This window comes from Solanum dulcamara, chromosome 1 (assembly GCF_947179165.1).
Source record: "Solanum dulcamara chromosome 1, daSolDulc1.2, whole genome shotgun sequence".
Lineage (NCBI taxonomy): Eukaryota > Viridiplantae > Streptophyta > Magnoliopsida > Solanales > Solanaceae > Solanum > Solanum dulcamara.
Genome location: NC_077237.1, coordinates 12,801,927 through 12,813,035, shown reverse-complemented (window position 1 = coordinate 12,813,035; position 11,109 = coordinate 12,801,927). Strand labels below are relative to the sequence as shown.

Sequence of the window (11,109 nt, the reverse complement as noted above, 5' to 3'; positions counted from 1 at the left end):
ACCATTTTTAATACACCTAACCGCCCTAAACATTTCCAAATTCCGTTCCTACATATAAATTACTCCTACCTGTTCAATTTCCTAACCAATCTACCACTTACCATGTTATAGCCCGAATGTTTTTTAAAGTTGAGACCCAAATCATTCTCCATATTAGTATAGGCCCAAACCCGATGATTGATAATTGTATGTTATGTGTGAGATCAATTCTTAAGTGTGAAAAGTATATTGTATGTGAACTAAGGATTATAAGGGACTCATTGTATATGAAGAAGTTTTGCGACTTAATACCAATCAAATGAAGGGCCTTGAAGTCTTCTTTCAATCGTTTTTAACCGTTCTTATATCCAAGCTATGTGCTAAAAGTTATGCTTATTTTTCAGACACTACGTAGTTTGCGCGAGCCGTTATGCGAAGTGGACATCAGCTGCGCGACTGTGCGGCAAAGGCAATGTTACTGTTAAGGTGGCATGAAGTGTTGCGCGAACAAACTTTCAGTTGTGCGATCACGCACACCACTTCATAGTTTTAGGTTTTTTTTTTTTTTTCATGCTATAGGAGGGGTGTTTTTGTCTCTCTCTCATCCCATAACTCCAAACCACAACTATTAACTTTCTCCATAAGCCAAAGTTAATCATTTTTCATTACTTTAACCCTCTCATTCTCAAAAAAAATTGCTACGCTTAAGAACTTCAAAATCATACCAAGGTTAGGGATTATCTTCAAGGTTTTTCTTCGAGATTCGTCATTAAGATATGTAAGACTAATCATAATGTTGGATTGAGTTCATCTACGTGCCCTACATCTTCACTGATTCGAATTGAGTTGTGTTTCGAGATTTCATGGATTGAGTTCTTGAATTCATTATAATCTCTAATGGGTCTTGTATATATTTTAATATTCATTGATAAGTTTCTTAAGTTGAGTCTTGTTGAGAGTATGGATTCATGTTTGCATTCACATGAACCCTAATTGAGACATCATTTATTTACTCTATGCATTGATGGAGTTTTTAAAGAATAATTTTGTGAACGTTTCTGCATTAATTATTTTATGAACTATTTTGAGTTGAGTTGGAGTTTTCGAGTCCCCTGAATTGAATTCTTGAGTTATCTATTATCTTTTTTGGAGTTTCTTGTGCTTATTTAAATACGTATTGATGTTATTCATGGGTTAAATATTTGATTTGGATGCATGTTCATGTCTTCATTCACATGAACCCTAATTAAGGATTATATTTGATTTTGAGCATTAATTTTATAAGATTTGAGTTTTCACATGAGTTGAGTCTGAGGAGTATTTGAAAGTTTTCATTATTTTGAACATGAATATTTTGAGAATAAATAAGGGTTTTGAGATAGAGTTTTAATAATTTGTAATTGATTTCAAAAATATATTTTTTTTAAAGAACTTGATGATTTGAGCATAAGCCGAGCTCGAGTTGAATTGTAAGAGTTTTTAAGATTATAACTGTTTTGATCCTGTTTTCACTATACATTATTTTGAGTCGAGATTGCATGTTTTAAAGAGATTTAAAAGAGTTGAGTATTTAATCTAAATGAATGGATTGGATTGAATTGATTTGAAAGAGCATAATGATTGAGACGAGAATGAGTTTTGATAAGTGTCCAATAAGACTAGTCGAAAGTTTTGATTGAACTGATTGGTTTTAGTTGCATGAGCATATTGAGTTTTGGGAGTAGTATCGAGCACCAAATTGAGTGAGAGTAAAACTCAATAACTACGTATCCAACGTAGGAGAGGATTGAACCGTTAAGTCGGATGTTTCCTTTTTCATTGTCTTGACAAGATAGGATTTGATTGATTGTGGATCCAAAATTGGTAGATTCATCCTTTACCTTGGCAAGAATTGGAAAGGCGTGGAAATAATGTCGTTTCTTTGTACATCACCTATTTATGGGTGGTGGGATTTTTGTCGGTTAGGAGAGACTCCCAAATTATGCATGAAAGTATATGACATGTTTTGAACAAGATGCATATTACTGAGCCCTTCTTAAAGCATTGTTATAGTTTATACTTACATATCATATTGAGTTGGGTGAGCTTCATTCTATCTTGAGTACCTTTGATATATTATTGTTTCATTCGATCATATTACATACTCATACATTCCATTTCTGACATCCATTTAGGCCTGTATCATTTTATGATTCAAGGACAGATATTAGAGATCATCAATAGGCGCTTCGTTGAAGATCTACTTCTTTCCTGAAAGTAGTGAGATCTCCTTGCTTTCTGAGGGATCATATTCATTCTTTCCATTACTTATGAGTAGTTCTTTTGAGGTAGCCATGAACCTGTTATTGGCACCATCTAGATAGTAGAGATAGAGGCTTCATAGATGAGATAGTGATGAATTTGTTTTGATATCTATAACTCTTGATTAGTTTTCTTTCAAATTATGTTTCCGATTTGAATGATTGAGATTTTTGATTGAGTTAGCCTACTAAGATTTATTTTTCTCATAAACTAAGTCTTCCGTTGAATGAATGAATGTATGATCAGGCCAAATGGTTCTCTTGGGAGACTGCAATAGCTTTTAAGTGTCGGTTATATCTAGGGTACCCTCTCGAGACGTGACATACCATTACAATTACAACACCAAAATTCCATACGTACATATACTTGAAACTTTACACATATACACCACCGACCCCACATTTCCCATTTTCTACAACCTACATGATACCATCACAGGCAGGGACGGACCCACGTGGTATCAAGGTGGTTCATCCGAACCCCTTCGTTAAAAAATTACACTGTATATATAAGATAATTTTTTTAATTTATGAGTATATATTTAACATTGAACCTCTTGAACATAAGCCAAGGGATTAGCTCAGTGGCAAAGGGGGTTCAACATTTTGCCTTAGCTTGTCTCAACTCGCGGGTTCAAATCCGAATAAGCACATTTTTTTTTTCTGATTTTAGGTAATAAAATATTGAACCCCCTTAATAAAATTCCTGATTCCGCCACTGATCACAGGTGGTCTTCCCTAAATAAGGCCATCACCCACAACACATTAATATAAACCCACAGCCCAATACATACAAACAAGTAGCCCATCTCTTCTCAATCCCAATATCCATTAACCTATACCATCAAGAATGCGCACATCGACATACAACTTCTACATACACCAGCGTACAGTACATACGCACACCCCATAAGTCTTCTTCCTCACTTCCCCGATAAACAGTACATCCAGTGCAATGGCACCTTTGTTCCTCATTTTTGGCTCGTTGATTTGTTCCACGTATGGCTTCGAGAGAATGTGATTCCATCCGCACCATCCACGTAGCCTCGAATCTTGCCGAATTCGTCGAGAATTTAGGAATTCTTTGAAATGACTCGAGCATATTCCTTATCCTTTTTGGATTTGAATTTCAAAATTTGAATTTTATCCGAAAAATCCTAGAATTCCATACGATTCCCATTCCCTCCCCCAATTTCCCCCAAATTCTTCTCTATATAAATCCATTTCTTATTTAGATCAAAAGGTTACAAAAAAGAGGGATAAAAAAAAAGATATAATGTTCTGAAAAGAGATAGAAATTTTACCCTAAAAGGTAAAAAAAAAATCTCCTGAGTTACCAAAATTCCGATCAAATCGAGAAGGGCTCTTGAACTTGAAATTTTCAGCTCATTAATTTTCTCCGGTGAAGTTCCGTCGTGGTGTGAAAATCGACTCCTGCTCGTCGTCCCAAATGCTGCTCAAAAAGAGGTAACTCCTGATTATTTTTTATATAATATTTTCTTCATCTCTCTTGTTTTGGCATGACGTTTCTAACATAGTTGAACTCTTTATTCTGTAGGTTGGGTTGTTATCTGTAGTTGGTTTCGTTGCAATTTAGTCTTTATCGTCTTTTTCATGTATCAGTTATTCAAATTTAGGAATTAACTGTAAGATTTATGTATTGTTTTGCACGTATTTTGGTTTCTGTTTCATTGTTTAGTTGTTTGGAATTTATTTAGTTCAGTATTTTAATATTATGGATAATTCACTTAAATTTGGTTTATGTAGGATGTTTGGCATGATTTGTGTTTCTCTTTATCCCATTAGCGTCATTCACGTGCAAAAAATCATATATTGTGTAGTTACTTCAAAGTCACATTTTGCTTGGTATTTGAGGACCCTCGATTTTTTAAATTTTTGTTTACTCCTTCAAGTGTAACCGAGCTTTTGTCTAAAAATAACTTTTTAGTATGAAATGGTTCTGCTCAGATAAAAAGTCAAAGGCCAAGTTTATTAACTGTAGTTAGTATCTCAAATTGAATATGAAAAGAATTTGTCTATTTTGCTAGTTCGTGTCATTTGTTTTCTTTGTGGTGATACACTAGTTTGTTTCTTTATATTGTTAGAAAATTACAATGAGTATAATTTGAGACTTCACATTGCTATTTGAGAATGTTGCATGAAATTCGTACCACTATTTGTATTCTTAATTGCATGAGGTTTGGTTTGATCTTCTCTTGAAATGACTTACTCTCTGGGTTCTATCCTAAGCGTTTGGTTGCCCCCTATGTGAATTGTCTGAAATGCATAAACACATTAGATTTGTTCACTACCATTATATATATAATCATGGTATATCTTATGTTGAGTTACATATTGTTTGCTTGATGTTTTCGTATCTCCCTTTGTGTATTTGCATTGGTCCTTAATGTTTTCTTTTTAGATTTATTAAGATCTCCTTCAATATTAATTCTTATTGTTGTATTTGCATGTGAACCTCATCTGAGTCCATTACGGACTTTCTTTCCCTCATTTGCATTTTGAAGTGGGCCACGAAGACCCAAATCTCTCTTATTCAAGTCTGTCTCTTCAAAGTCGGAGCAAAGTAGGTGAATTCAAAGCAAGGGAAGTTAAAAATACGGGTCTTGAAGGCCGTTTAATAGGCTGTATACGGTCTTATATACATTCAATATACAGGGACAGCAAGGAGTATACTTTCAGTGTATACATGATATACACCAGGTGTATACATGGATATACAATGGAACAGAAACTAAAGTCCACTATTTTGGCAGCAGTTTTAGCCCAGCCACTTAGTCCAGACGAACAGAAACTAAGTGTTGAGCCCAATCTTATTTATTTCATTTATCCTTTACCTAATTATTTCTCTTGTATTAATTCTAACATTAATTGTTTAACTAATTAAATCCCAACTTCCGTGCACAGATATAGATTCATTCCTCGTACCTGGTCCAGCCTCACAACCCTTCGCGGGTTGGTCGCCTAAGCCCTTACTGCGATAGAGTAGGCCGCTTTAGTTGGCAAGGTTATATGGTCTAGAATTCTGCCACTTGTGGCAGAAGGTATGGGACGAGCAGTTTCTTGAAGAGCGATCATGAGTGAATAGAAAAAAAAAATGTACATAGCCCCCCCCCAACTTCAAGCGCACCTCTGTATCTTCTACTTCGACAAGGCAGGTGCAAAAGGAAAAGGAGTAAGGGCTTAGAGTGTAAGCGCGGATGCTCTCGAAGTGGCCGACGGGGCGCAAAGCGAGGGAACTCGTGATCACCAATCTTCTTTTTTAGGGAGTCAGAGATGATCGAAGAGGCAGCAAAATAGGAACTTCCTCACCCAACCTTGTCTCTCGCCTGTCGACTTGAGTCGAGCTATGCTAGTTTGTTTAAATGATTTATTTGAATTATCCCTTCTTTACTTAGTCATTTTTATTAGTAAGTTTATTTTCTTTATAAGTTATTCGAAATTTTTTGAAGTATTTCTTTCAAACAGTTTTAAATGCGTTTATTTATTTGTTTTGCAAAGTTAGTCAAATTAGAGTTTTTAAATCGTCGGATAACCGCGCGTTAGCGGCCACTTTGAGTGCTAACACCTTCTCAAAGTGGAAATGAGAATCTCGTACTTTTTTCTCTGAATTTTTAAAACAAATCTATTAAGGTCTTTTAAATTAAGTTTTCTTAATTTATTTAAAAAATTAAGTGGTGACTTTTTTTTAAAGTTGATTTTTTTCTAAAAAGTCTAAATCAATTTTAAACCGTCTTTTTAACCACAAAATAGAAATGATGAATTTAATGGAGATTTAATTTGGTTCTAACTATTAGATTTGTTTCTTATTTGACTAATTATTCAGGAATGTAATAATTAGTAATTTTACTTTCTTTATTTGTGGTTTTATGTGCTCGAATTATGGTTTTGAACTATCACTGCATTCATGGCATCTTCTGATTGAATACATAGTATATTAAACAACGATTTTGCGGAAGCGTAGCTGGGCATTTTTATATTTAACCCTTTTCCAAAACGATCGGCGATTTATTGGTTCGCCATGCGTCCAATGGTTGTCGTGAGTTCTAGCCTAAGTAGTATGCTTGGTTACCGATTTTTCAAAAGCCACTCTTAGTAAACTAGTGTAGAGCAAAACCAAAATCATGATTTAGTGCATTGGCCTAAAATGACATCTTGAGTCCAAAACGGCCCTCGGCCTAAATGAACGATCATATTTATGTGTTTAACTTTGAAGATTGTATACATCGTTTGGCAAACAATTGTCCCTCGGGGTTGGGATTTTGATAGCTTAGTCTAGACGAAAAAGGATCTTCACAAACTGTTAATCTATCCAAAATGCGTTGGCGTTCGGAGATGTACAGAAATAAAAAACGAAGGATCTTTCACGAAATCTTAGTTTAGGATTGTACCCCTGCGTGGGACTGATTATTTATATTCCATTTTCTTATTATGTATTCCCATTCAGTTTATTCATAAAGCTTGTATAAATATGGTTTTTTGGAGCAATGAAATATTTCAAATAACGTTATACATCCTTCAAATCGTTAGGCCTGCACTTGGCATAAAAGGATCATATATTTGTTTAGGATACGCAATAAATGCTTATGTGTTATATGTTATAACTGTTTTTGTGAATGTGTTGCTTTGTTTGGAGATATGCTAGTCAACTCTTTCTATAAATTTTTCTAGAGCCTCATAGACACAAATATTAAGTCACTATCAAAAGTTCATCCAAACACTCGTAGAGTCTTAAGTTTCCTAACAAAATTCTAACTTCACTTTCAAATCTCAAATCTTGCTCTCTCTCATCTCAAAAGGGTTGATTTCTCATTCGAAAAGAGATCCGAGCTAGTCAAACTACGTAAGACCTGACTTCTCCTCCGTGAGATATGTAGACAGTCTTTCAAGGCCCGATCCATATCTTTTAAAGGCTTACTTTGTCCTCCTTCATTATGAGGAAATTTAAATTTCACACTAACTGATGTCGAGATACAACCATGAAAATGCAAGAAAACCTCGGATCAACATAAGTTAACCTTCCTGATTCACAAATTTCAAACCAAATAGACAAAAACCTGTTTGTTTAGTCATTTTTCTATACTCACGAGCTAGTTTATCTTCGATTAGAGCACTTATTGTGTGTTTGTTACTTTGTGTGATATCTTTTATTATTTATCATCTACAGAGACTAACATGTTTACCTTTTGAGTTATTTTTCTTTAGAGGTAATTTAAATTGATTTATGTTGAGAAAATGGTTGAACATCCTTACTTCACTTGGTCTAAAGATCCCAAAGATTCCTTTCCTGACCAAAGTTTGTCGAGGGGGGAAAATTAAAAATATTTAAAAATAGTGGAGATATTGATTTGACAAAAATTACTGTGATGGACCCTATCGTTGCTAAACATAATGAGTTGATTACACAACTGGTACAACAAATTGATGAGATGAGGATCGAATTGCATAAGACTCAGAATATGGAAAATTTGGATATCACCGCCAATACTCCAAGCGATGAAAAACCTTCACTCCGAATCTAATATTCGAATATTTTCCAAACAACCCATCCATCGTTTCAGTCCAAAAACCTCCCACTATCGATTTAATTGTTCCTAATCCACATGAAGCTAGCTCCTTATACCAAACACCACTTCCTCCTCAAAATCTGAATATCGGTAATTTTAAGATGTTCCCCACCATATACCAAATCCCTACTCAAAACACCCAGAACCCACATGTCGCTTAGCCTATACTCCAAAAACCACTTTTCATATTCCGGTTCTCGCAGAATCATATCCGTCCTACCTCACATATATTGAACCCAACCATTATGAGGAGAAGGAGTGGAGGGTCAAAGAAGAAATGACTAAACAGAGCATGAAAGAACAAATTACAAAAGTTTTGAAAGAGTTTCGCCATACCCCACTCTATATGGGCTTGAACAATGAAGATCTATGCATTCATCCAGATTTTGACCTCCCAAAAGGGTTTAAAGTACCAAAGTTCGACACTTTTTGTGGAATTGAAAACCCCTTGGCTCATCTAAGAGCATATTGTAACCAACTTGTGGGAGTTTGGAAATAATGAAGCTTTATTGATGCAACTTTTTAGTCAAAGTCTAAATGGAGAATCCTTAGAATGGTTTACATCGCAAGAGTTAAAATAGTGGTCGAATTGGAAGACACTCGCAAAGAATTTTATCGAACAATTTGCATATAACGTGAAAGTTGTCCCTGATCGCTACTATTTGGAGAATATCAAACAGAAGTCTACAAAAAACTATTGAGAATATTCTTTTTATTACAGAAGGAAGGCTGCAAGAGTTCAACCTCCCATGACCGAACACGAGACCAATGAAATATTTATTCAAAATCAAAAATCTGAGTACTATGAAAGGATGTTGTGTATGATGGGACAAAATTTACCTAGGTCGTCAAGGTGGGGGAAGCTTTGGCGGATGGCTTCAAGATTAGAAATATCACAAACCTTACCGCATTGCGAGCTAATGACAAGATCATCGAACTTGATGATATGAAAGTATCAGGAGAGAAAGAAAAAGAGGTGTATATCGTCAAAGCTAATTGTATGTACTCGACCCCCCAAAGAAAATGTCAAAACCACCATGCTATTCAGGAAAAAATCTATTGTTCGAGTTTCAAAAAGCCTCCCAAAGTATTTACACCTTGAAAGAATCTCAAACTCAATTTTACGAAAGGTTAAAAGCAGGTGGTATGCTTCATCCTATAGAAGGAAGACCAACCAACCCTTTAGGAAATTTTTACAGGGCTGACATAGATGTGCTTATCATTCAGGAGCAGTTGGACATGATACGGAGAATTGTTCAACCCTCAAACAAAGAATTCAAAACATGATCAACAACAAGTTAATCAATATTGAGAGAACTTCCCCAAGGGATAACCTATTTGATGATTAAGAGTAAGCGGAAGACATTTTTGAACAGAGTCATTCGAAGGCATTCATCATCATAAATAGAAAAGAAGCTCGCATGACATTGGCAAGAATTCTGCAAATGAAGTTATTACTTTCCTTCCTTTGTAAATGCATATTTAATCATTTTTCTTTCATTTCATCGCACCTTTTCTTGTAATGAACTACGTCTGACCTGAATTCTCAAGAATGAGAAGGGTAGAAGGCCTATATCGGCTTCGGTCACCTTACGAAAAAATCACAATTTGCCTTTGTACTTGAAACTACGTTTGACCTAATTTCTGCTTCAATGAAATACGTAAGCGCCATAACGGCTCGGTCATATTCCCCGTAAGATTTTCATTTCCCTTTATAGTGAAAATTGGGATAATTTTTTTTAGAGAATCTCAAAAATTCGCTAGAAGATGGGTTTCGTCAACAAGTAAGATTGAGAATCTCACTATGTAGTTGGGGTAGAATTTTGAAAGGGATCTCAAAAGTTTCACAAGATGACGTTTATCTGACGAAACAAGCTTGAAATTATGTCAAAACTAGGACAAGATTTTAAGAAGGGTCTCAAAATTTCACGATGGAAACCTCGGGAATTATAAGAGTTCTTCCATGCTTTAAATCGGGACTGAATTTTTGAGGAAGGTCCTTAAAAATTTCACTAGGACTGCATTTCAAAAATGGATTAGTGCGCAAGTCAACTGCATGAAGGAGCATGAGGACAAGACCAACACAAATCAATCTCTCAAACTAAGAATTTTTCTTCGATTGCAGGAACAATGAAGTCCCAAAGATGACGCTATCGAAATTGTCAAGCACGATAAAAGGCGTCATTTACAACCACCATGGCATCATCAAAATAACTCAGACAATTTCTCATCTCTTTTTATCTCCAATTCATTATGTTACTTCAAAATCATTCATAAACACTTTCTTTGTATTTTATAGGAATTGGAGACAAGAGCTAATAGATTCTCCAAAGTTCAAAAAATCAAGCTAGAGGATCGCCAGGTGGCAATATTGATAGAGTTGGGATCATACCTAAAAATGACATCACATATAAAAATGACCAAAGGCAATGCTATTCCAAATTGCTCCAAAGGCAAAGCACCGAGTCCATCAGATCAAAAGGGATGTTGAAGATCACAATGTCTTTGTCACAATTAAAATCATCAAATTGATACAAGTATTCGACAACGATCGAAGATACCAGCGACAAACTCAAATTTTATTGAGTTTGTCAAAGAAGGTGAAAGTGATTTTAATCTTCGTGTAAACGAATTTAGTCATTCACCTCGATAACTCTATCTCTTAAAAAAGAAAGAGTCAAAATTATGACGAATTATATATGTCAATACGATTTTTATTTTTGTCCCTTAGGATGATTGTCACGTATCTATATAGGCATACGTGTTTATTGACCATGTGAGAGTCAATCTTTTAGAATTCTTGGGTTATCCACCCTATAAATGGACTGCGTGTTTCTACTTATCTACTTGAGGGTCTCGGCATATAATTTTGTTGGGTTGTCCACCTCATAAGTGGTTCACCTAGTTTGTTTGACCACTAGAGAGCCTCTACTTTGAGTTATTCTGAATTATGTTGGGTTATCCACTTCATAAGTTGGACTATTATCGAGCATCCACCTTGTTATAGTGGGATTATTATCGAGCCTCCACCTCATTATAGTTGAAATATTATCGAGCATCCACCTCGTTATAGTTGGATTATTATCGAGCCTCCACCTCATTACAGTTGAAATATTATCGACCATCCACCCTATTACATTCATATTATTATCGAGCATCCACCTCGTTACAGTTGGAATATTATCGAGCATCCACCTCGTTACAGTTGGAATATTATCGAGCATCCACCTTGTTACAGTTGGATT

The 11,109-nt window shown here is 35.2% G+C and overlaps 1 long non-coding RNA gene across 1 annotated transcript; it reads left to right on the top strand.

Annotated features, from left to right (window-relative positions):
- Positions 1-3,075: 3,075 nt before the first annotated feature.
- On the top strand, positions 3,076-5,138 carry LOC129902286 (uncharacterized). Its single transcript, XR_008770071.1, has 2 exons — positions 3,076-3,746; positions 4,805-5,138. It is a non-coding gene; the product is annotated as an uncharacterized LOC129902286 (long non-coding RNA).
- The last annotated feature ends 5,971 nt before the right edge of the window (positions 5,139-11,109 follow it).